This window comes from Aulostomus chinensis, chromosome 4, assembly GCF_037954235.1.
Source record: "Aulostomus chinensis isolate RoL2024-O1b breed Wild chromosome 4, RoL_Achi_v1.0, whole genome shotgun sequence".
Taxonomy (NCBI): Eukaryota; Metazoa; Chordata; class Actinopteri; order Syngnathiformes; family Aulostomidae; genus Aulostomus; species Aulostomus chinensis.
Window position 1 is genome coordinate 17,869,823 of NC_141323.1, and position 22,918 is coordinate 17,892,740.

Sequence of the window (22,918 nt, forward strand, 5' to 3'; positions counted from 1 at the left end):
AATCTAACCGTTTTGAAGAACAAAAAAAAAAAAATTCAAAATTCCCGTGTGTATATATTCCTATATTCTATGCCATAGAATAAAATATTAAAATTGAATCATCTTGTTTGAACCTCTGACCTCTTTTCAAGCTTTTAACTGCACACCCATTCGAAAATCCTTTTTAACTTGGAGATGAAGAAACTGGATGTTAAATAATGCTTACTTAATTTTAGGTTTCAGGATTCATTCCTGCACCTTTCTATTCCACATGACAAGGTGGCAAAACAATCAATGTGATCCACACGTATTATACATCCAATGAGATTTTATTCTGGCATATCCATTGCTGGTATATGTCCCAGTATTTTCCCCTGAAATAACAACTGTGTAGGAACCAGAATTGTAGTTGATTTGTCTCCTGTATTTGTGAAAACATTGGTCTTTTTCTGGTTGTGGATGCAGGAAGAGAAAGTCTCCTGGTGCCTCTGAGCACGTCCGATTCTCTCGTCTCCCTCAGATTCCGTGAAAAACACGAAGTGATGTACAGGCTGGATTTGGTAGGGAGCCCAAAACACAAAGAGATCAAAAAGGGGTTCTTTTCTCCTTTCAGACAGAAGTCATGACATTTAGGATGTTTCCTCCAGGTGGACTGGAACAAGTATGAAACCTGTACAGCCAGATATTCCAGCGCAAGAGCCACATGAGAAATATAGCTAGACATTACCTGAATGCACCATATTTGTTGAGGATTGTACCACTCAGAGCAAACAACAGCCAGTGTTAATTTGTGTGTGTATTGCCAGGCCTAAACCAACTCTCGGTTCTGACCGTCAGTCTTCTTTTCTTCTCTCAAGTATGATCATGAAATATGGGTCATGACCAAAAGAATGAGATCAGGAAAATGGTTTTCCACTGGTGGGTGGCTGGCGTTTCCCTTAAGGATAAGGTGAGAAGTTTAGTCATCCGTGAGGGACTCAGAGCAGAGGGCCTGCTCCTTTGCATCAAAAGGATCCAGCTGAGACGGTTTAAGCATCTAGTTGGGGTGCGCCCCCCCTAGGGAGCTGTTCCAAGTCCTGCGGCGGATAGAGGAACAGGTGGAGGGACTACATCTCCACGCTGGTCTGGGAACACCCTCGGATCCCCGGTCATAAGTGGTCACTGTAACCAGGGGAAGGGGAAGTTGTGGAAGATGTGCTGGAGCTTCTTCTCTCAATAGAGCTATCAAGGTTGGTCATCTGTCTCAGTCAGATCGATCCCTCTCTCTTCTCCACCTCCACCACCTCATCCACACATTACTGACTCTGCTTGCTAAAGGCCAAGAAGAAGATTGCCATTGATCTCTTTAAAACAGGACTCTGTAAGCCAATGGGTAAAAACAAAGCGCCAACATTGAAAATTACCAAAATAAAACTTTAAATTACTTGGTAAAATTTTTTTAGACCCGAAAAAGACATTGAAAACGTGTGCGAAATTAAAAATAAAAGATGGTAAAGTACTTTCCATGAATTATCTCGCCTGGCCGCATAAATGTGAAACATATCTGTCTTTCACCTTGAAGAGTTGGACCATCTGGGATGACCATATGTCTTCACACTTCCATGAATCTAATGAGAGAGGAATCCAGAGTACTGTCGTCAAATTAGTGCACAATTTGTGTGTGTGTGTGTGTGTGTGTGTGTGTGTATGTGTGTGTGTATACATGCGTGCATGTGTGAATCGCATTGAGTTTTGTTTGCACACCCATGCTTGGCTACATCCAGTTACATCTGTTCCGAATAACATCTGCTTCCGCTGTTCACAAGCAGCAGCTGTTTGGTGGATGCTAACAAGAATAGCGGGAGGTTTATAACTGTCAGAATTCATTCATAAGGACTATATTTTTTAAATGGTCATTCTACTCAGGTTACTCTGACAGCGTGCTTTGTTTTGATGAAAAAAATTCTATGCCCGAGCGATTCAAATAATACTTCACGTAAAAAAAGTAACTTGTCTTTTGCGCTGATCCAGAAGTCTCATCGCTTCTTTTATTTTTGTTGTCAAAATGTCTGAGGATTATTGAGCACAGACTTGGCAGTGCTGCAGATTTATCCTATCAAAGATGTTGCCTTGGATAAAAAGTACATTAGATGATGCATTCAAGAGTTTCTCTTAGTTGTCTGTCTCCATTAACTACAAGCTAAAAATATTTGGTGTTTGCTGGCTTCTGGAACCAATAAAATATCTACGAAGTACCACTTTGATACTTTAATTTACTTGCTGTTGGTTTTATGCTGAATGAAAATCCTTGCAAATGTCAAGGAACAGCTTACTGTGTACAGATAAGTAATTGTTGCACTGGAGAAATACACACTCACTTCATCCATGGCAACCAGAACTTATTTGGATATATCTAGAAAATTATTCATCCCTGTGTAAAACTAGAATAACAGCCAACACGATTCCATGGCAAAATCTTTGTGCTTGTGGTGTTTGTATACTTTATTTTTAAATGACCGGTGGCTGCTGAAATAGACTGCGGCCATTTGTAGTCTCAGTGGGAGGAACAATTCACTGACTGAACAGTGTGACCACAGAGCTTTCTGAACGAGAGAGCAAGAACAAGAACAAAAGGGAGAAAGAATGAAAGATAAAGGAACAAGAGGGGAAATAGAGATAAAAACTCAAGAGGCAGACAAAGTGAGTGACTGAGAAAGAGAGAGGGAACAAGGCTGTAAACGCCGCCCACTTTGACCTTGGTCGCACCTCCTGCATTCATCCATTCATGATGACATACAGACAGGACACAAGGCGACACACACACACACACACACACACACACACACACACACACACACACACACACGCACACACACAGAGACCACCAAAGTGAAAGTGTTTTGGTGGTTTGGGTGGCCACGCCAAAATAAAAGTTCCCTCTATTCCTTCCTGTTTTTGTTTGCCTCGGTGCGTGTGAGTGTGTGAGTGTGTGTATGAGGGAGTGAGAAAGCAACAGCGAGAACAAGAAAGCCTTTGATTCACAGAATGTGCATTTGTGTGTATGCATGGCATTTGCATAGTGTGTCATCTTAACATCTACATACCCGTGTGCGTGGGTGGGTGAGTTTGCTCGGACAGACGTCTGTGAGGATGCTGTGACATGGAGCTGCTCGGCCCATTCGATCACTCCCACGCATCCAATCACACCACCAAGGGGGACACAAACACACACGCATAAACACAGCAAGCATTGTTCCAACTGGTCCACGTGACGATGGAAATGACGTCTTTTTTTTGCCACCTTTTGCCACCAAAAAACAGCTACAGGAGAGTGTGAATTCTCTGTGTGAGCCACTTGAAGCCACGTGACGCCGGAGAATTTCCAAGTTATATTTGACTTTCATCTGTTTCTCAAGGAAAGTCCACGTTTTCGGTTTTAAAGGTATAACATGTAAAATTTCAGCATTATAATGACCCCATGTATCATACCCTTTTCACACCGAAAAACGCGTGTCAACGCAGGTTTTTGGATGCACGTTTACTCGGCATTAGGGCGCATTCAAGCTTCCAGAAGACCCAGGTCTGAACTCGCGCTGTGAGGCTGCGTGCCTGTGTTTTTCTCTCTCATACGTCATCGTGCTGACAACGTCATCATTCACATAAATGGGTGCCGGAACACTGAGAGGTAAACAAACGACCACATGGACATTGCTGAGTGGAACGTTAGCGTTGTTGTTGCGTGCATTGCAATGTTGTCTCTTTTGCAAAACATACAAACTCGGCACAGATTGGAAAATGTCTGAGCACTAATGCAGTGAAGGAGGATGGAGTTTTTGGCGAGTCTGGAAGGGAGCTGAAGAAGCTACAGGCGAAGCCTGACAGGCGGCACAGTGACAAAATCAGGATGCGACAGGAAGGTCGCGTGAAACCTGAGACGACGCGGGTTGCCTTTTTTCACACTGCAGGTGAGCCGAACCGAGCCGCTAAACACCCGGGTTGCTTGACGAGTCGGTTGACGCGGGTCGAAATGCCGAGTGGACCCTTTCAGAGCGCCCAAAAACCTGTGTTGACCCGCGTTATTGGTGCAGTGTGAAAGGGGCTTAAGAGTTGTTTTAGAGATGTGTACTGACATGAGCCTAGATTTTACCAAAAGACATCTATTACCCATATGACCGTGCGTCTCATTTCTCGTGTCATATTCCTTTTACCCCTTGTTGTTGCTACAATAGTCAACACACTTGATTATTTTCAGTTTATTTGTTCGAGGGTGACAGCGTTCTGCAAGCACCACAATTAAATTTATCACACTCACTTAACTACTTGAGCTATTTTGGTCATCTACTGGTGAGTTAGCAATTTAGGAAATGTTATGTGTGGCTAATGCATCAAAGTGAAACATTTTAACAGTAATAAATAGCATTAAAGTAATTTATTAACATGGAGAAAGGGTAATAGTCCCCAGCAGTGTTGCAGAGGAATAAGCGAACCGGGCAATTGGGCCCCAAAGTATAGCTGAATACGGAAGTCCGCAGCAGTAGAGAACCAACTTCAGTTTTATGACAAGGAGACTATAATGGTGGAAGTAGGCCTCCATCATGCAACTAGCTTGGAATTTGTCAGGTTGGAGGCTGGGTGGCCCCATCACCAGCCATGGGTGGTGGGAGGAGGGGCCTAATTTGAATGAGTGTTGTAATTACTGACTGCGCCTTAAATAATAAATGTTGATAGTGTTTGTGTCAAATCTGTGGTTGCATGGAGTCACTTTTGTGTAACCTCAAAAAAAAGAAACGTATTTTTAATACGCTACTTATAGTTGATGATTGCGTTTCTCTCCGCCAGTGAATCACATCACACAGCACATGTTGCATATGCATAAGAGCAGAAAATGGGGGATATTTTTACCAGTAATACAAGAACATCTGATCCTCCTCCACTTGCAGGCTTTGCTCTCAATGTGCCAGTGTGTTCTGGAGCATAGCACAGTGTAGCATCAATACACAATGTGCCCCCAGCACTGTTCAATTGCAAAGTTTCTTTTTCTGTTGGATTCTCTTCTAGCTAATTTTTTCCTACAGTATTTCAAGCGACGCTTTCAATTTGCTGTCGTGCGAGCAGTGCGCGACTAGTTGGCAGGCCCACCGTTTTGCTCCATGCTAATAATGAAGTACTATGGAGAAATTCATGTTTTTTCAGAGGTTGAAACCAGATTGTTTTTTTTTGAAGCACCAAGAGGATTTGTGGTGGTTAAGTGAAATATTTGAACAACTATTGGAATTAATAATCACAGAATTAATGATTTGGCGATTCCTTAAAATTTCTCCCATTTTAATCAGCAAGTTTTAATCCTGCTGTATAGGTGCAGTAATAATGATGAAACCAGCTCAGCTGTACATACTGATACTCATATATTATCGATGCTAAACAACTGTATGTTCGCACTTTGTGTATGAGCATGCTAGTTAGCATGCTTATGTCAGGCTAATGCGTAAAAAAAAATGACCCCAGGAAAAAACACTGTTAATTTTCCATGGGGTCAATACGATTTTATACCAATATTTTTGTTTCATCGGGGTCTGTTTTGTTTACTTATTTACAGGTTGTTCATAACGTGTTGAAAAGTCCTTCGTTCCTCTCCTTTCTCAGACCAGACAGAGACATCCTGCTGTCCTGCAAATGTTTGCAATGTCAATATCCTGGATCCGATTCAAGCTGGACGCCGCCACTAAGGGGCAAGAAATGATGCAATTATGCTACGCAACATTTTTGCTTTCAAAACCTCCACAACAGTACGCGTATAAGGTGATCACAACCACTAGTTTCCGTCCTTTGGCCAATTAAGAAAGCAGGCAAAAAATTGGAACTAAAACAGCTGAAAAATGATATGAGAAAGTGCCGGTAGAAAATACATGAGGATTTCTCTGAACGATGAATCTGCTGCTCTAGAGGTTCACCAGAATAAAAAATACAGAGCTAGGAAAGAACATAATTGGTCCCCTTTAACATCTCAGCACCCACAGTGACCCATCCTTTTCACATCAGCACTCACACAAGGCCACACCCTTTCTTTCTTTTTCTTTCATCCAGCAGCCCATTGAAATATGTCATTCAGCAATATACAGCACAGCGCACGCACACACGCACACGTACACACACACACACACACAGCAGGGAGATGACAGTGAATGCTGACCGTCACGTTCTCCCTCCCCACCACACACATGCACCCTTCTCCTCACCCCCTCCATCCCCTTTTCTCTCTCCTCTGTTCGTCTCGCAGCACAAACACTGCACAAAGAGCTGTACAATAAGTGCTCTATGATGGAGGGAAGCATTTGTATGCATTGTACTCTGTTTTGTCTCTCTCCATCTTCACCATTATCTTTCTTTTCTCCGTAATAAGATCCAGTCCACTCGAGAAATGACATTTTTTGTGTCGCTTGGAGTTCCAGTGAGTTTTCCCTTACATCCCGTCTACCTTTGAAGTCATGCTCCTGTAAGCATGTAACATGTTCAGTGTAAAAATGCGAAGCAGGTCTAGCTTGTCTCAGGTTTGGATCATGCTAACTTTGGTAGTTTCAGCCACAATGATGCTCAAGTGGCAAATGTGAAAACAGTAAGTACAGAGACATCTGTGCTTAGATTTATAGGAAAGACATCAGTTATTTAGGTTAGAAATGGTGGGCACATTTGATGGCTTTGTGTATTTCAGCCTGAGATCTCCAGTGCAAAAACTCCTCATTACACTTCTGGAGGGAAAATTAATTGGTGTGAACATCACCTGCGCTAGTCCACGGAGACGTGGAAAAAGCAATCCGGCCAGATTAATCATTTTATTCTCAAAAAAGTGGCCAAGTGTATCTGTTGCGACCCCCCTGCAGTGAGGAATTCCAGCGGCTCTGCTAAATCCATTCTCACTGGATTTTAGGTTGTAGTTGCAACATGTCATATATTGGGGGAGAAGATATTGCCAGATTCAAAAAGATCCTTAAAGGCAAAGTAACTCAATTACGGCCATTAAAAAAAAAAAAAAAACACGCTTGAGGGGAAAACAGGAAAACAGAGTTCTGGGAACCAACAGACACCTCATAACAGGTACAGAATTAAACACCTCCTGACCTCAGTATTTTTACATGACACAGCCCATTATACTGAGGTAACTAAGCTGAAGGGGCACTTAACCCCTCAGGTGATGACGTATTTTTAGCCAGTAAAGTCCAAAGTGGAATATAAATCACAAAGTGTTCATTTTTAGCCCTTCGAGCTTTGAGGCTATCAGAGACCCTCTGGAGTGGAGCTAGGGGAGGTAGATCAGGTGGCTGTAAACATCTGGGCTGGAATATTTTCTACTCTGGCTGTTTCAATACCTGTGAAAGCATCCCAGTGGCAGTAGTTTTTAATCTATCAAGTTTTGCAATGTATCGTTTAATATCTGTGGATTTAAAGAATTCTGTGAACTCTGGCAGCTTGAAATCGAAACTCCTTTTCGGTCTGTTTTGAGACACGATGCCCAATGGATTTGTGTAGACAGCTAAAAAAGCCCCTTTTCTTCAGTCAGCACAACTTAAGTAGCAATGCGTTTTAAACAGAAGTATATTTCGTTTATATTTCATGCCTGCACCACCAAGTCACACGACAGTTGGTGACTGCAGCTAAAGACGAGGGTACGTTGAGGTGACGGAGCGGCAGTCCTGATTATGAGACTGCGTTTCATGTCTGGATTGACTCACGATGATTTCCGATGGGCGCGGTCTCTTCTGGGATGATAACGCCCCCTTTGATGAATATGGCAATGATGAGACCCATTATTGGCCTTCACAGTCTCCAGATCTCAGCTCAATTGAATGAGTGGGGGTCTGACTGCAGACACCCCGAGGCGTGTGTGTGTGTGTGTGTGTGTGTGTGTGTGTGTGTATATCTGAATCTATGATCTAATCACTGCTATTTCCAACCAACCAAACAGATGCGCTGCGTGTGTGTGTGTGAGAGAGAGAGAGAGAGAGAGAGAGAGAGAGAGAGAGAGAAAGTGGATTACTTAAAGAGTTGTGCATAATTACTCACAAACTCACTTACTCTATTATTTTCTGTCCCAAATTTACCCTTTATCTTCATGGTGCATGTGTGCTGATTGCTTATATGTTGAGCTCCAGCAATATAGTTGTTTCTTCGAGGTTCCATAGTTAAATTAAAAGACTAAAACATTCAATTGAGGCTTCGTGTGACTGCAGACAGTTTATGTATGTCTGCCTGTGGCTTTACATGGTTCAGCAAATCCCCCAAGTCTCACTCTTCTGCTTTCCCCATGACAACGGTGAATCATTTTTTTTCTGTAGCTTACACACACACACACACACACACACACACACACACACACACACACACACACACACACACACACACACACAATGTACTCCCAATGTAAGTAACATATCTTTATGTGCATTATGTAGGAGGCAGAACAAATAACCTTGTACTCTGACATACAATTGAAATGCAGATTTCTTCATACTTGAGAGCTCAATGTATTTTACAAGGTTGTGTGTACTTTGTGTGTGTATATCCATCCATCCATTGTCTTCCGCTTATTCCTATTATTAAAGGTCACGGGGGGGCTGGAGCCTATCCCAGCGTCAACGGGCGAGAGGTGGGGTTCACCCTGGACAGGTCACCAACACATAGAGACAGACAACCATTCACACTCACAGCCACACCTACAGTCAATTTAGAGTATCAATCAGCCTCTTGATGTCTTTGGACTGTGGGAGGAAGCTGGAGTACCAGAGAGAACCCACACAGGAACAGGGAGAACATGCAGACTCCACACAGAAAAATCCCGTGCCCGAGCCGGGACTCAAACCCGGAACCTTCTTGCTGTGAGGCGACAGTGCTAACCACTGCACCACCGTGCAGCCCGTGTGTGTATGTGTGTGTGTGTGTGTGTGTGTGTGTATATATATGTAATATATATGTATATATATGCGTTTGTGTGTCTGCCAGTGCGTTGGAATAAGCGGGTATGTAAATGAACGTTGATAAATTCACTCACTGAAAACAGAATTTATGAAATCTAAGAGAATAAATAAAGATTTATTTGTTGAAATTATCTGCTGATCACTTTAACTTCAAAGGTTAACCATTTCAATAAGACACAAAGGTTCTGTGACACTTAATGTCTGCAAAGGGGACTTACACTGCTCCAAACTGGATTGATAAGGTAACGCCAAGAAATATATTTACATTCTACGCCTATAAAGTATGACATTACAAGTGTGCAGCTAAGTGTGCAGCTAAATCTAACCTGAAAAAATGATTTGGGTTCACTATTATCTTTTATTGCTGTATGACTTTGTGATCGAAAGGAATAGTTTGACTGCCCATTTGGTTGCCTAGCAACCACACCGTTATCTTAAGACACCAGGAAGTTCTCTACCTGGCTCCTATATAATGCTGCAGGGGTGACGTGTTTTTGTCAACCAACCCTTGAAGTTAGCAGCGCTGAAGGGAAAACTGGCTAAAAATGGAACCCGTGTATTCGTAAAAATAGTAAATTTAAAGTAGCCAAAAGCCTTTTAATTGATGGTTGAGCTCCTCTGGCGCTGAAACAGCTGGCATGGATGTGGAGAGGGACAGACAAACCCAGAGGGGAGGGGATGGGGGCTGTCACGGAGGTCAGACAGCAGGCTCTCAGAGCGAACGCGTGTTTTGTGTGTGTGTCGAATGACAAATATCTGGATGTACAGTACGTGAGAAACAGAGCAATAGTTTGACCTCCATATAGACGTGTTGCAGATGGTCGGATAGCAATAATATCGACACATAATATTGGATAATATGAAGCGAGTGGGAATATAAACAGGTGGGATTATTTGGATGAAGACCCTTCAGGTTGTTTTTTTTTTTTTTTGCCATCTGTGTTTGACTGTGTGAGCGAGAATGACTCATGTCAGAACAGTTTTTGAAAACCTCACATGCTGTTAAGGATGCAATTCACCGCACATACGCACTTAAATGAACACACAACACACACAGAGCCGGAAATACTAGGTCAAGCTGTCTGTGCGTCATTAAAAATGGATAACCATTTGACTTGACATGTACGCGCGCGCGTGTGTGTGTGTCGCTTGAAATGTTTTTTCCTTTTTTTTTCCAGGAAATAAGAAAGTCTCTCGTTCCCCGATCCATTTTGCGTGAGTCATTTGCAGGTATGAACAGGAGATTAGACCTGTGCGTGTGCGTGTGTGTGTGTGTGCATGTGTAAATGGTGAGGCTTTAAAGAGTGTGTGGTGGTGCTGCTGGGTTGGGGAGTGGGTGTTGGTGGTGTGTGGATTAGACTAATCTGTTGAAATGCTATGTTAAAGGTAGAGGTGGAAGGAAAACCGGAGAACAGAGAGAGATTCAGGAGGAGCGAGCGCTGACTGTAACCATCGAAACTGTTTGAGATGAGAAAAGGTAGGATGCAAAGTTGTTTACAATGAATCATTGTCATCGAAACGAAATTAAATGAATGTTTCAGACACAAAATCACCACCAATTTACATCGGTATATCCCTCCATGTTTTTTATTTGTGTACTCAAAGTCTGAGGCTGCATTCTGATTCACAGTATACAAAAAAACATTACTTCCTTTTCAGGTGATGTCACCCAAACATCCCTCAACCAAATATCTCCATTGTGAACAACCTTGAACATCACCACTGCCCATCCTTTGATCGTTACCCCGGCAACGTAAATACCCCAGACCTCAAAGACTGACAAAAATCAATAAATAAAAACAGCAACCTTTTTTTTTTTTGAAAGAAAAGTTCATCTGCTTTGATTCGTTATAAAATTGTCTCAACTTGTCCTCATCCATCAACCTAAAACGCTAAGGCATCAGGACACTAACTATTTAAAGTAATAACGTGCTTTTTGGGTTTTTTTAGTGTTCACATTTCCCTTTGACTCTAAAGTGAGCTTGTTGAATTCATGTTGCGGAATGTCAATCAAATTTTATTTATTCAGATGAAAATCGTGAATCAGAGTTCGCCTCAAGGAGGCTTACAGTTTTTGCACAACATCGTCCGTCATTAGAATATCAATAGATTTGGACAATCTTTTTTTTTTTAAAAAACAAAACAAAACAAACCCCTTTTAACATCGAGAAACAAATGCGGAATTGTCAGGGAGACCCAGACGCAATCTAATACTGAACATTTCTTCACTATTAGTATCTTCTTATCGTGTCTTCCAAATGCCACAAATGGCAAAAAAAACCCAACAACTCTTAAATATCTCAAAATACACATAAAACTGTTTCTTTACAGACAGTAACAACACAACCGTGACAGAAGCTATTTATGACATTTTATGAATGCCGTAACCGCAGCTGTGTAAAATATAATCACTCCGAATGTGAATTCATATGTCAGACTCGTTTGTATCTTGAAGTCGTAGTAACCCAGAAACTGTATGGTCATCTACGGGTTTATTTGAATGGGTTTTCATTTTTTCTTCCGGCTCCTCTTCTTCATCACCCCACAATAAAAACAACAAAACACACACACACACACACAAATATAGTATTTTGTCTTTTTCCCCCCTGTTTTTTGTGTTTATTTGTATAAGGATAACATACATGATTTAACAACTCGCTAAATGTGCCACATTTAGCAACGTAGCTAATTTGCAAATGTAGTACCTGGTCTGCCCATAATATATCTGTGTCCTTTGTCCCTTTTTTTGGAGTGTTTGTTATTTTGTTTGGGTTGTTGTCTGGTTCTGTCCCTCCCTGTTTGTATTGTCAAGAGTCACATATTCTAGTTGTCGTGTCACAATCACGTGCGCGTGCAAACACATAAAATGCTTATAAGGTCTGTAGGAATTAAATTAACAGATACTGTGGATTAGGAGTCTTAGTCTCAGAAAGCATTTTGTCAATCGCATGAGCTTCTGTGACCATCTCCTGACCTCAAGGAACAAATGACAACAGTAGCAGACAGGGTGCATTGGGGGAGGTGAGGAGCAGCTGATGAACAGGTGATACAGTGTTGCTGTGATGGGGAAACCATGTGCCCTTTGTTGTTGAATGGTATAAAGGTTGAGACATTGTAAAGATTGGGAGAGAACACTCAGCAGTCTTCTCTCCATGCTGCATGCATTAAAGAGACTTGATTCATCACACCGAGTTTGTGATTCTTCAGAGGATTAGCAACTCTCAACGATCTACAAGGAGAATTTCCCTTACATTTAGGCGACGAGGATGGGATGGACGCTCTGCTGACTTACGCCTGCACCTGGACTGAGGGTCAACTGCCGGCAGGAGTCTCTTAAGACTCAAGGAAAGTTCCGCTCCGACAAACGGAGGACAGGATCCCACCTGAGGTCAGGAGCGGGTGGCGGACAGCAGACGCTCCATCCATTTTTTTTAATGAGTAAGTACGGTGTTATGAATCAATCTCTACACGAGTTGTGTAATTCCTGTGTGGTCGCAACCGTGAGTTCCCATGTAATTCTTGTGTAGTCTTGGGAACGCTTCCATGTTATTCTTGTGTAGTCTTGGAAGGTTGATGAAGTCTAAGTTTAAGTTTTCCATGTAATTCTTGTGTAGTCTTGGGAACGCTTCCATGTTATTCTTGTGTAGTCTTGGAAGGTTGATGAAGTCTGAGTTTAAGTTTTCCATGTAATTCTTGTGTAGTCTTGGGAACGCTTCCATGTAATTCTTGTGCAGTCTTGGAAGGTTGATAAGGTCTGAGTCTAAGTTTCCCATGTAATTCTTGTGCAGTCTTGGAAGGTTGATGAGGTCTGAGTTTAAGTTTCCCATGTAATTCTTGTGCAGTCTTGGAAGGTTGATGAGGTCTGAGTTTAAGTTTCCCATGTAATTCTTGTGCAGTCTTGGGAACGCTTCCATGTTATTCTTGTGTAGTCTTGGAAGGTTGATGAAGTCTAAGTTTAAGTTTTCCATGTAATTCTTGTGTAGTCTTGGGAACGCTTCCATGTTATTCTTGTGTAGTCTTGGAAGGTTGATGAAGTCTGAGTTTAAGTTTTCCATGTAATTCTTGTGTAGTCTTGGGAACGCTTCCATGTAATTCTTGTGCAGTCTTGGAAGGTTGATGAGGTCTGAGTCTAAGTTTCCCATGTAATTCTTGTGCAGTCTTGGAAGGTTGATGAGGTCTGAGTTTAAGTTTCCCATGTAATTCTTGTGTAGTCTTGGAAGGTTGATGAGGTCTGAGTTTAAGTTTCCCATGTAATAGTCTTGGAAGTTGGAGGTAAAAAGAAAGGAAAAAAAAAAACTACAAAAGACGAGATATCTATGCAGCAAGAGGCTGTTGAAATCGTGATTCACGTGAAAAGAGCTCATTTTATATATATTTATATATGTATGCATGTACGTATATATGTGTATATATATATATATACATATATATATATATGTTACAACATTGTGTGTTTGTCTACGTATGTGGTATGTGTTATTAAGAAATAATAAGGAGCTCTAGATAATCCTTATAGATATAACCTGAGATGAAAAGAAGAGCGGTTGATGCTAAGGTCATTAAATATATATAGTAATAATATACTCACATTATATATCATATATAGGGTGTCCCACCACAATAAAATGGGCGTATGAGTGAAGAAGCAATGAGAACGAGTGTCTCGTATGTTCACATACTAAAGGGGTACGTTGCTCGGACTTTGTCATACAAACTACCTGGCTGAACGAGTTACTCAAAGGTAGTGTGTGGATGATAAGATCCAACCATACTTGTAAGGGAAGATGAGTGTGATTGTAGAATAAATCTGTGTGACTGATAAGCTCATTGGAAGTCTAAAGCACTCCTGTCCCAGTAGTGAGTCGGGTAGAATTATGGGGAACAAAACGGGGAAACTAAAACCATTACCTGACCCTCTTACAGGTCCTGCTAAAATAATGGCAGAAAAATGGGGAATAAATGTGGTTGAGGATGTTCCACTTTGGCACTATGCTACTCAAGAGGTGTTTCCATTGAAAGGCACATTGAGCACTGATTGTTTAAGAAGGTGTAGAGTATTGTTAGAAGAAAACATGAAGGGAAAGAAAGTAGGGAAGACAAAGATGGACTGGCAAGCTTATCTAAAGTGGGACAGAGAAGCAGAGATAAGAGAAGCTAAGTCGGTAACAGGATTGATGTTGAAGCAAGAAATGAAAGGAGAGAGAGTACGTGTGAAAGAAAGGAGGAAAAATGTAGGGCTAGAAATCAAGAAATGGCTCTGCCTCCTCCATATGCTGTCTCCACACCTGCAGCCCCTCCTCCAGAAAACACTTCTCCACAGAGGACCACAGCTGGAACTGACCCCCAACTAGGAACTTCTGAAGGAAAGGAGGAGCACAGAGATTTGTACCCTGACCTGTCTGTTCTCTCTTTGACTCCAAAAACCCAGCAGACTGACATTGTTTCTCCCAAGAAACCTAGAGCAGCATCTCTCAACTACTGGTTACGGAGTCAAGAAGATAAAGGGGGTGTACCCCAAATGCCTATGATGATGTTTCCCAACCCCCAACCGCGACCAACAGGGGATGATGCACATGCACATTGGGATCCAGAGGTGTTTGTGTACAGGCCATGGCATCCAGATAAACTGAAGGAAATGGCTGAGGAGCTACCTGATCCACGAAAGACCGGAGGTGAAAAATGGGTCATAGCTATGCATCAGTTCATGTTCTAACAGCAGGGGGGCCAACAGCATCATGTACCAAGACAAAGGTCTCACCAGACAGGCAGAGGAAGGAAAAGAATGAATCCACAGCCTGTAGGTCCACGGCGGACTGATGGGAAGTTCAGATGCTACAAATGCAAAGGCTATGGGCACATCTCAAGTAACTGTGCTACCACAGACAACTTCCAACAAGACGACTCCTGGCCGCATGCACCACCTGAAGAACTGTCTGTCCATTCTCCCGGACTCCCAGTGACACAACCATAGGAGACAGCGGAGGCAGGTCAGAAAACTGTGGTTTCCTTACCTCTACAGGTAAATCCATTGCTCTCATTATTACAATTAATCTTCTGTCTCCCAGCCTCAACAGCAGTATGCAAATGTCCAGCTCACACAGGGTCAGCTGACCCAGTGTCACAGGATAATGCAGCCGCAGATACAGCACTGTTTCGAAATCTGCTCTCTCACCTGTCTCCCCCATGTTGCAACTACCCTTCTCTATCTCGAATAACATTTTTTCCTCTTAATGATGTCAATGGACACTTATCATTGAGAGCGCAAGGAGACACAAAAGGGAGGAGTGCACCGGTACAGCATCAGGAGACCCCAGGAGAAGATGACATCAAAACAGCCGAGATAAAACAGTGGATAATGAGTTTGTGTAACTATGGTTTGCTTTGGTTTTGTTTTTTTTCCTTCTTTTCTCCTTGGGGCTGTGATCAATGATTTCTCAGAATTAAGATTTAATGTAATTCCTAAATATGTGTTGTTGACACGTTGTGTCGAAAGGGAGGAATGTAGGAATAAAATTAACAGATACTGTGGATATAGTTGTTGCTGTGATGGGGAAACCATGTGCCCTTTGTTGTTGAATGGTATAAAGGTTGAGACATTGTGAAGATTGGGAGAGAACACTCAGCGGTCTTCTCTCCATGCTGCATGCATTAAAGAGACTTGATTCATCACACCGAGTTTGTGATTCTTCAGAGAATTAGCAACTCTCAATGATCTACAAGGAGAATTTCCCTTACAGATCCGCGGTTAATACTTGCTTGAGATATTCAATGGTTTTTGGTCTACAGTATTAAATACATCAGTAAATACGTTTGCTCACAAGTGGCTAAACAACCGCAGAGGTCGTCGCAGACGTTTAAACTCATCACGTCGAAAGCTCCCCTCAATACTGCAACATTCTATTGACGCAAATGATATTTAAAATAAGACAATAATGATCTAGCCTCACAGTCAAGGTTGAGTTCCGACTCCGGATGCATGCAAGATGAAAAGCAACTGGCTGGTATTGATTAAACGTTGAATTTAAAATGCTGATTTAGCTGGGAATAATGAGGGTACACATTTCTCAGATATAATAACCATCCAGCACACAGACAAGCCGCAGCATAAAATGTATATTTTTGAAACAGCGTGAATGGGTCTGATGAAGCTGTGGCTAATGTACTCATTGTGCAACCAAAGCTTATTGTGCATTGTGATGCCTGTCTGGATTAATTACTAGGAAGCAGAGGCAAATCTCAGATTATTTTCCTTTATTTTATAGGTTCAACCATGTGTTTATGCTTGTGTTAATACTTCAATTCACTTGAGATGCTTGATTTTCCTTCAGTGCATCATTTCTGGCTATTTTTGGACACAGGAAATATCATAAGTGGGCTATTGTGACAAGTTTCCTCTCCAGAAACTGAGTTTCATTGTGTCTACTTGTTTGAATTGGTCCGGCCTACGTGTAGAAATAATTAAAAAAAAAAAAGAAAGAATACAGGATGATTTAGATCAAGAAATATAAATGAAATAAGAATTTAAGATTACAAAAAAAAATGAAGCGCGTTCTGTAAAATCCCATCTGCTGTGTTGCATCTCGGCTAAATTTAAATCAAACATTGATATATTTGTTCAGATCCGCGGTGTCCAAGTCAGAGCACTGAAGCAGTGGCTGCACCGAGTGAACGTGGGCGTGAGCTATCGAGAGGCTGAAACAGACGGCGAGAAGGATGCAAAGATTTTTCCTCTTTTTTCCTCATCAGGGCGAATGGAAATGTTTGTCTGCACTTGGAAGAGAAATGTCAATCAATCCTTTTGACCTGAGGGGGGGAAAAAAAAAAAAAAATCAATCGAGCCTAAGATTGCTCATGACTGTGAAATTATATGGCTAATAGGTATAATTTTGTTCAATATAAAACACAAGCAGACGCAGTAAAATTCTCCTTCCATCCAACTCCGGCGTTACGATGAAATATAAAAACTCGCTTAAGGCGGAACACGGAGCTTTAAAATCCTGTCGTGTTTGTGATTGTGCAGGGTCAAATACTCAAATACGGACAGTAGAACCTGCATGTTAATAATGATAAATGCGCAATGCAAATGATGCAGAAAGACATTCACTGTTAAGAGCGTCCCCCTCTCTCACTTATGATGGCAATTAATTAAGACTTAAGCATTCAGAGTGCTTTCTCCAGGCTCTGGTATCATTGGAAACTGATGTCAGCATTATCTCTCAAGCGCTATGACCTGTATTGTCTGCAATCATGTCATAAAACGCATTAAAATTTAAAGACAAAATGCTTTTGCATAATGTACAATAATGGCTTTACTCCATATCTCTGCCTCTCATTTTCTGTTCCATATAATATAAAGGGACCTTTTTTTTTCTTCCAGATTTGGTTATGATTATGTACTGCAGAAAAATGATAAGAATCCCTCGGGAAACTCAGCTGTAACAAAACATGACACTAAATCCTGCACACAGGCTGGAGCCCAAGTGGACTCTTCTATCCCCTCAGGTAGATTCTGACCCAGTTCAACAACGTTGTCAACATCTTTTCTGTCGGTTGGGTAAAAATTTAAAATCTCGTGTGAAAAAAATTTATAAATGCAGCTCTCTTACTTATCCAAGTTTCTCAAAGTGAATTATATACAGTCAGTAAGAGAAGGTCACATGAGTGCACATTGTGAAAACAGAACTGCAAATATCTTCAAGAGTATTTTTCTTCCATGCCTCAATCTGCCCAACCTTTTATGAAACGCCGTCGGAATATTCAGCCGGTGTGTTTGCCCTTTGACCCCTGGGCATGTGAATGTCAGGCAGTGACGTGGGCGGTGTGCATGCTTTGTCCAAGGCACTGACATTTTGGGGAGGAAAATGTGAAATATTGGCTGACATTTGTGAAAGGAGAGAGTGTGTGTGTGTGTGTGTGTGTGTGTGTGTGTGTGTGTGTGTGTGTGTGTGTGTCCTCATGAGTGTGAAAGTGAGCAAGGAAGAACGGCCATAGCTCTCAGACTAGATTTAAGGAATCAACGTCCTGTTTGTCATAAAAAAAAAAAAAACCAATCCTGTCTAACATATGCACACTTGAGCTAAATAGCTTCACCGCCACTCACGTTAGCGTTGCCATGGTGAGCAATTTAGCTTTGCGTCTTCATTTTGCTTTCTCTGTCTATATAATCATCTAATAACACCTGTGGAGTCAAAACAGAAAAACAGACTAGCTCGTTCAGACTAAAATTATCTTCAAAAAAAGACAACCAGAAACGCTCATAGTCATTCGGCTTTCGAGTGTATCTGATGAGAAACAGGACGCAGAAACTCACCTGATATGATAGAACATCGTCAAAGACTGATTAGGATCCTTCAAAATCCAAAATCCAATCAATTTCTTAACAGTGTTGATACTGGAAGTCCTACTTCACCTGGGTTTTGGGGCTTAGAGAGGAGCTCGGCCACGTTCCAGAAGTGAAACTATTTTTTTGATTATTATCATATTAATATATATCATATTTCTGATGTTTTGCGATGCTAACGATGGCTCGGTTATATCCATTTGTTTGTTTAGTTTTATTCTTTTCTGTTTGTTTGTTGTTTTCCTTTCTGTCCTTAAAGCTACATGTTTATGCATTTCCAAAACAAAACTATAACACAAAAACTTCAATGCCTTAAAAAGACACCCCGAATGCACGTAACTAATTTTTTTAAAATTTATTTTGTACAAAAATACCGAGTACATTAACTGCTCTTCTTAATTAGTATGACGCAGCAATAATCTGATTGGCTGAACAAATTTCTCGATTTATTTTCACACAAAACTCATCTCATCTGTTCTTTTCTTTTGAACCTTACACTTAAAGTGCTTTATCTTACTCATTTATTTTCACATTTAAATTTTATTTCTCCCATTTTTTTTTTAACTTTTGGGGAGAGGTGGGTTGGGGGTTGATGACATGAGCATTTGTGAGCAGAGGCATTTAGAACAAGTAAGTCTACCAATAAGTCCATTCATAAAGCAGTTGAAGTTACAATTAGCCTCAAAGAAAACACGTATTTGTGGACCTTCCAGGTCTTATTACATTTTGATTTAAAACTGAAGCTCTTATCAGCTATTGTGAAAAGAAATATATTCTCGGCGCCTTTAGTCAACCCCATTTGTGACACAAACCAATAAAAGACTCCCCTTGGGTGGCAGGCATTTTCATAAGCATCTTAAACATGAACATGCCTGGATATTGACGTTGCCTTGGTTAAACTAGCAACGGATACAGATGTATCATAGCACCGTGAGAGGAAGGTCACCTTTACAGGGGAGCACCTCCTCACAGAAATGACAACAACTTGGCCATGTCACAAAGAACAAAAAAAAAAAAAAAAAAAAAAAAATCAAAATATCGAGTTTTATGACCCATTTAGAAATTTCGTGGTATTAAAAGGCACTTACCTGAATTGAGGTCGAACACTGCTTCGTGTCCTATGATGCATGACACTGCATATAACTCAATACAATATAGTGCTTGAGGGGTGCTGCAGGGCATTCTGGGACATGTCTCCAAAACCTGCAAGCAGAAAAGCCTCCAGTTATTATTCAGGTATCACCCGAGTAAAGAAAGACTGACATTTACAATACGGATGGTGGCACAAGTAAAGTATATGACAATTCACATGAGATCGAAAAGTGTCTTCATAATTATTTTTAAGAACGGTTGAACCCTGCAGGCTGTGCTGGAAGAAAAAAAACCCAAAATACACACACAAAAAAAAACAGGGACAGCCAAGCAGGACATTCAAGGACAATCCAATATTAAGCCTTAAACTGTAAAAGACAAAAGAAGAACCCACGCGTATTGACGTTGTTACGAGGATTTCTTTTCCCGTTTTACCTTTTGACAGGTTAGCCTTTCATGGGTGTAAAAAAAAAAAAAAAAAAAAAGTGTGTGGATGTGTGTGAACAGATTTGGAGCTTGAGTGAAGAAAAAAAAAACAATAAACAGGGGTAAGAAATCTGGAAGAATATAGAGGAAGTCTTCTGGGGAGGAGAGAGAAAGCAAGGAAGAGAAATGATGCCAAGGGACCCCTGCTGTTTTCTCTCTGACTGGAGGGCACGGTTGTATTTCCCCTTTATGTGATTCTTGTTATCACAAACACTCACGTGCGCAGTCACAAACAGACTCTGGGACATCGGCGTCCTGCTAGCTGTAGCTGAACTAGAGCTATCGGCTGTGGAGGAAATATGAGTGACTGTTGAGTTACACGCGGAGGCTAACGGTAGGAAAAGAGAAACGGAGGAGTTACACGTCGACCTTTATCGACTGCAGGTGTTTTAACACGTAAATGTAATGTTGTGGTTTCACAAAACTTCGTAGAGGCCCTTCCTTCTAGAATAGAACCTGATGCTAGATGTCGTTCTAGCGCAGTGAAGGGCTAGAACCCTGAATATCAGCTCCAGAAAATAAAATGTTACTCAAACCGTTAGCATACAGGGTTGAGGAATATTGCATGACTGTTAGAGCACAAAAGCTGAAAGGTTGGAGAAATAATTTCAGAGTAACCCAACATTCTAGAAGTTTAGAGAAACAGTGTCAGAGTGACTGAAGTTTCTAGAATGTTAGAGAAACTGTTTCAGAGCTACAAAATATTCTACAAGTTTAGAGAAAGAGTTCCAGTATAAATAAAGAGAAACTGTTGGAGAAACTGTTTGAATGGGAAACGGTTCTAAAAGGTTCGAGGAACAGTTTAACAAGAACAAACATAAAATGTTGGCTGCCAGGTCAGGAACGTGTTTTAGAACATTACCAGAGGAGGAAAAGCCACAGAAAGAACACAATCCATACCATGTCCAGGAGATGAATACTTATCCCTCGGATGAATTCATCGTCTGAACAAATGTCAATAAAATACGGTCAGTTTTCCAGTGATATTGAACATTGCGTCAAATCAAAAGGATTTCTGGAAGCCGAAATATTTTTCTTTCAACCATTTCCTAAGGAAACTGACTGAAGTTCATCTTTGACAGCCCACAAAAAATACCGCCACCAGTTATGTCCGGATAATGGCCGAGTGTGTACCCCAGGATCTACAATTTGACTCACGTTCGTTCATCAAAATCGACTGCGCCAAAATGGTTTTGTGTCCTCTTACTGCAGATGCAGAGATTCAGAGATGGGCCTCCCCCCCCCCCCCCTGTATCCCTTCCCGTGCACCTTCACTGCAACACAGCAGTCAGTCAGTCAGTCAGTCCCCTCCATCAGCTGCCTCCTTCTCTCCAGGAGAAATCTGTCTGTCACAGCTGGCTGTCGAGTGAAACAATCACGCAGTCACACCTCGGGAACAGAGGGGCCCCCCTCCTCTTTCCTCCCATCTTTCTGTTCCAAAATGGATGCTTTTTCACAAGGCCGAGTTTGAATCTGGCCTCTTTTTATATACAAGCTGAGAAAAGATAACTTCTACATTAAAGTGAGATTGTGGTTCACTTATTTAATACAAAAACCCATGACTGTATGTGTCTTGATGCTCTGGATCTTTTATTCAATTTGATGCCAACAGTACATTGTGGAGGGGATGAACGAGAGGCTATAATTACTCTGAAGTCAAAATTAGACTTTGTAAATGCTACTACTCCCCCGATCCGACGTTGAAAGCGTATCATTAATCATCAGTGTGTCTCGACATGTTTAGACTCATTGGATTCTGCCCCTCTGTTTGAAAGGTTTTTCAACTCTTTCTGTGACTGTCTGCCCGGTGGGCTCAGATTAGCTGTCCGTCACCTCCTTGTTGTTCCACTCCTTCCGCCGCTGTCAAAAGCTCATCCTCTCTTTTGTGCACACATCTACCTACAGTCTGCATCCATCTTCTTTTCTTCTTCCGCTTTAAAAGGTACGGTATCAAAACCCCAAACAATTTACAACTGTATTTGTCATTCTGTTTCTTTTCTTCACCCCCTCCTTCGTGTGCGTGCAGAAAGAACTGACAAGGTGTTCAGCCTCTCAGTCATTCCGACCAATCAATGACGGCTTATCAGGATGGGCTGTGCTCTACAGCTGTCTGCAGCCGAATCCATAGGAAGATAGGACTGATCTGGGTCTGTCTGCACTGGGCTCACAGAGAGATGGGTGGGTAGGTGGTGGGGGGAGAAGAGGAAAGGCCAGTGTGTGTATGTGTGTGTGTTTGTGCGGTGGTGGTATGCATGCCTCACTGTGAAGGATATAGGGAGAAGAGTCCCTTTGTGTCACGAGGACAGAGAGTGTGTGTAGGGGTGGACGAACTACAGCTTGGACATGTGTTCTTGAGCGAGACTGAAATAGAACTCTGTGTGTTTTAGATTTGTTTTTAATGTTTCCAGTTGACTTTTTTCCCAGTCAGAACCATACAAAATCAGAACATGCTTGATGGGCACTTACCCAAATGTGTATGAGACACCGAAATAATTAGCAGTGTCCTGGTACTTGTCATGTTATGGTGGTGGCAGCACCCAAATGCAATGCACAGAAATGAAACAGGCAGGTACTATACTTGAACTTGAAAGCTTAATTTACAGGAACAACAACAAAAAAAACCTCAAAAAATAGCATTGGGACACTAAAAGGCTTGAAACTTGTAACAAAAAATAATAAAAGTCCATAATAAAAGTAGACAAGGTCCAATGTAGAGTTTAGTCTTAACGGAAGTATCAGATGCTGTAATTGTATTTTTAGTGTGCTGTCTTTGGATAACATTGCAGTATAAAATGTCTCTGACAAAGTAGTACCCAGGACAAAGTTGTACTTTAACTCAGTATGGAGATACTGCATAGAAGTTGCTGCTGTATTTCTTAAATTTAGTTTTTCACACCCACTTTTAATACATTTTAGTTAAATAGCAAAATGGGCATTTTAGTATTACCTGAGTGACAATTTTAGTCTAGTTTTAGAACTGTGGATACTTATTATTATTGTTATTATTATTATTATTAATAATAATAATAATAATAATAATAATAATCTAGCTTGATTTCTTTAGAGTGAGGCT

The 22,918-nt window shown here is 41.3% G+C and overlaps 2 long non-coding RNA genes across 9 annotated transcripts; one reads left to right on the forward strand and one right to left on the reverse strand.

Annotated features, from left to right (window-relative positions):
* Positions 1–3,853: 3,853 nt before the first annotated feature.
* LOC147262910 (uncharacterized) lies at positions 3,854–14,275 on the forward strand. The gene is made up of 4 exons (XR_015112585.1): positions 3,854–3,923; positions 10,106–10,157; positions 10,314–10,404; positions 14,219–14,275. It is a non-coding gene; the product is annotated as an uncharacterized LOC147262910 (long non-coding RNA).
* Positions 14,276–16,180: 1,905 nt separating this feature from the next.
* On the reverse strand, positions 16,181–21,909 carry LOC147262911 (uncharacterized). 8 transcript variants are annotated; one of them, XR_015112588.1, is made up of 4 exons: positions 20,215–20,384; positions 20,064–20,131; positions 19,356–19,470; positions 16,181–16,730 (listed from the first exon to the last, which is right to left on the reverse strand). It is a non-coding gene; the product is annotated as an uncharacterized LOC147262911 (long non-coding RNA). The 8 variants fall into 8 exon arrangements; XR_015112587.1 differs by lacking the exons at positions 20,064–20,131; positions 20,215–20,384 and adding an exon at positions 21,679–21,909; XR_015112590.1 differs by lacking the exons at positions 20,064–20,131; positions 20,215–20,384 and adding an exon at positions 21,004–21,184.
* Between the last annotated feature and the right edge of the window lie 1,009 nt (positions 21,910–22,918).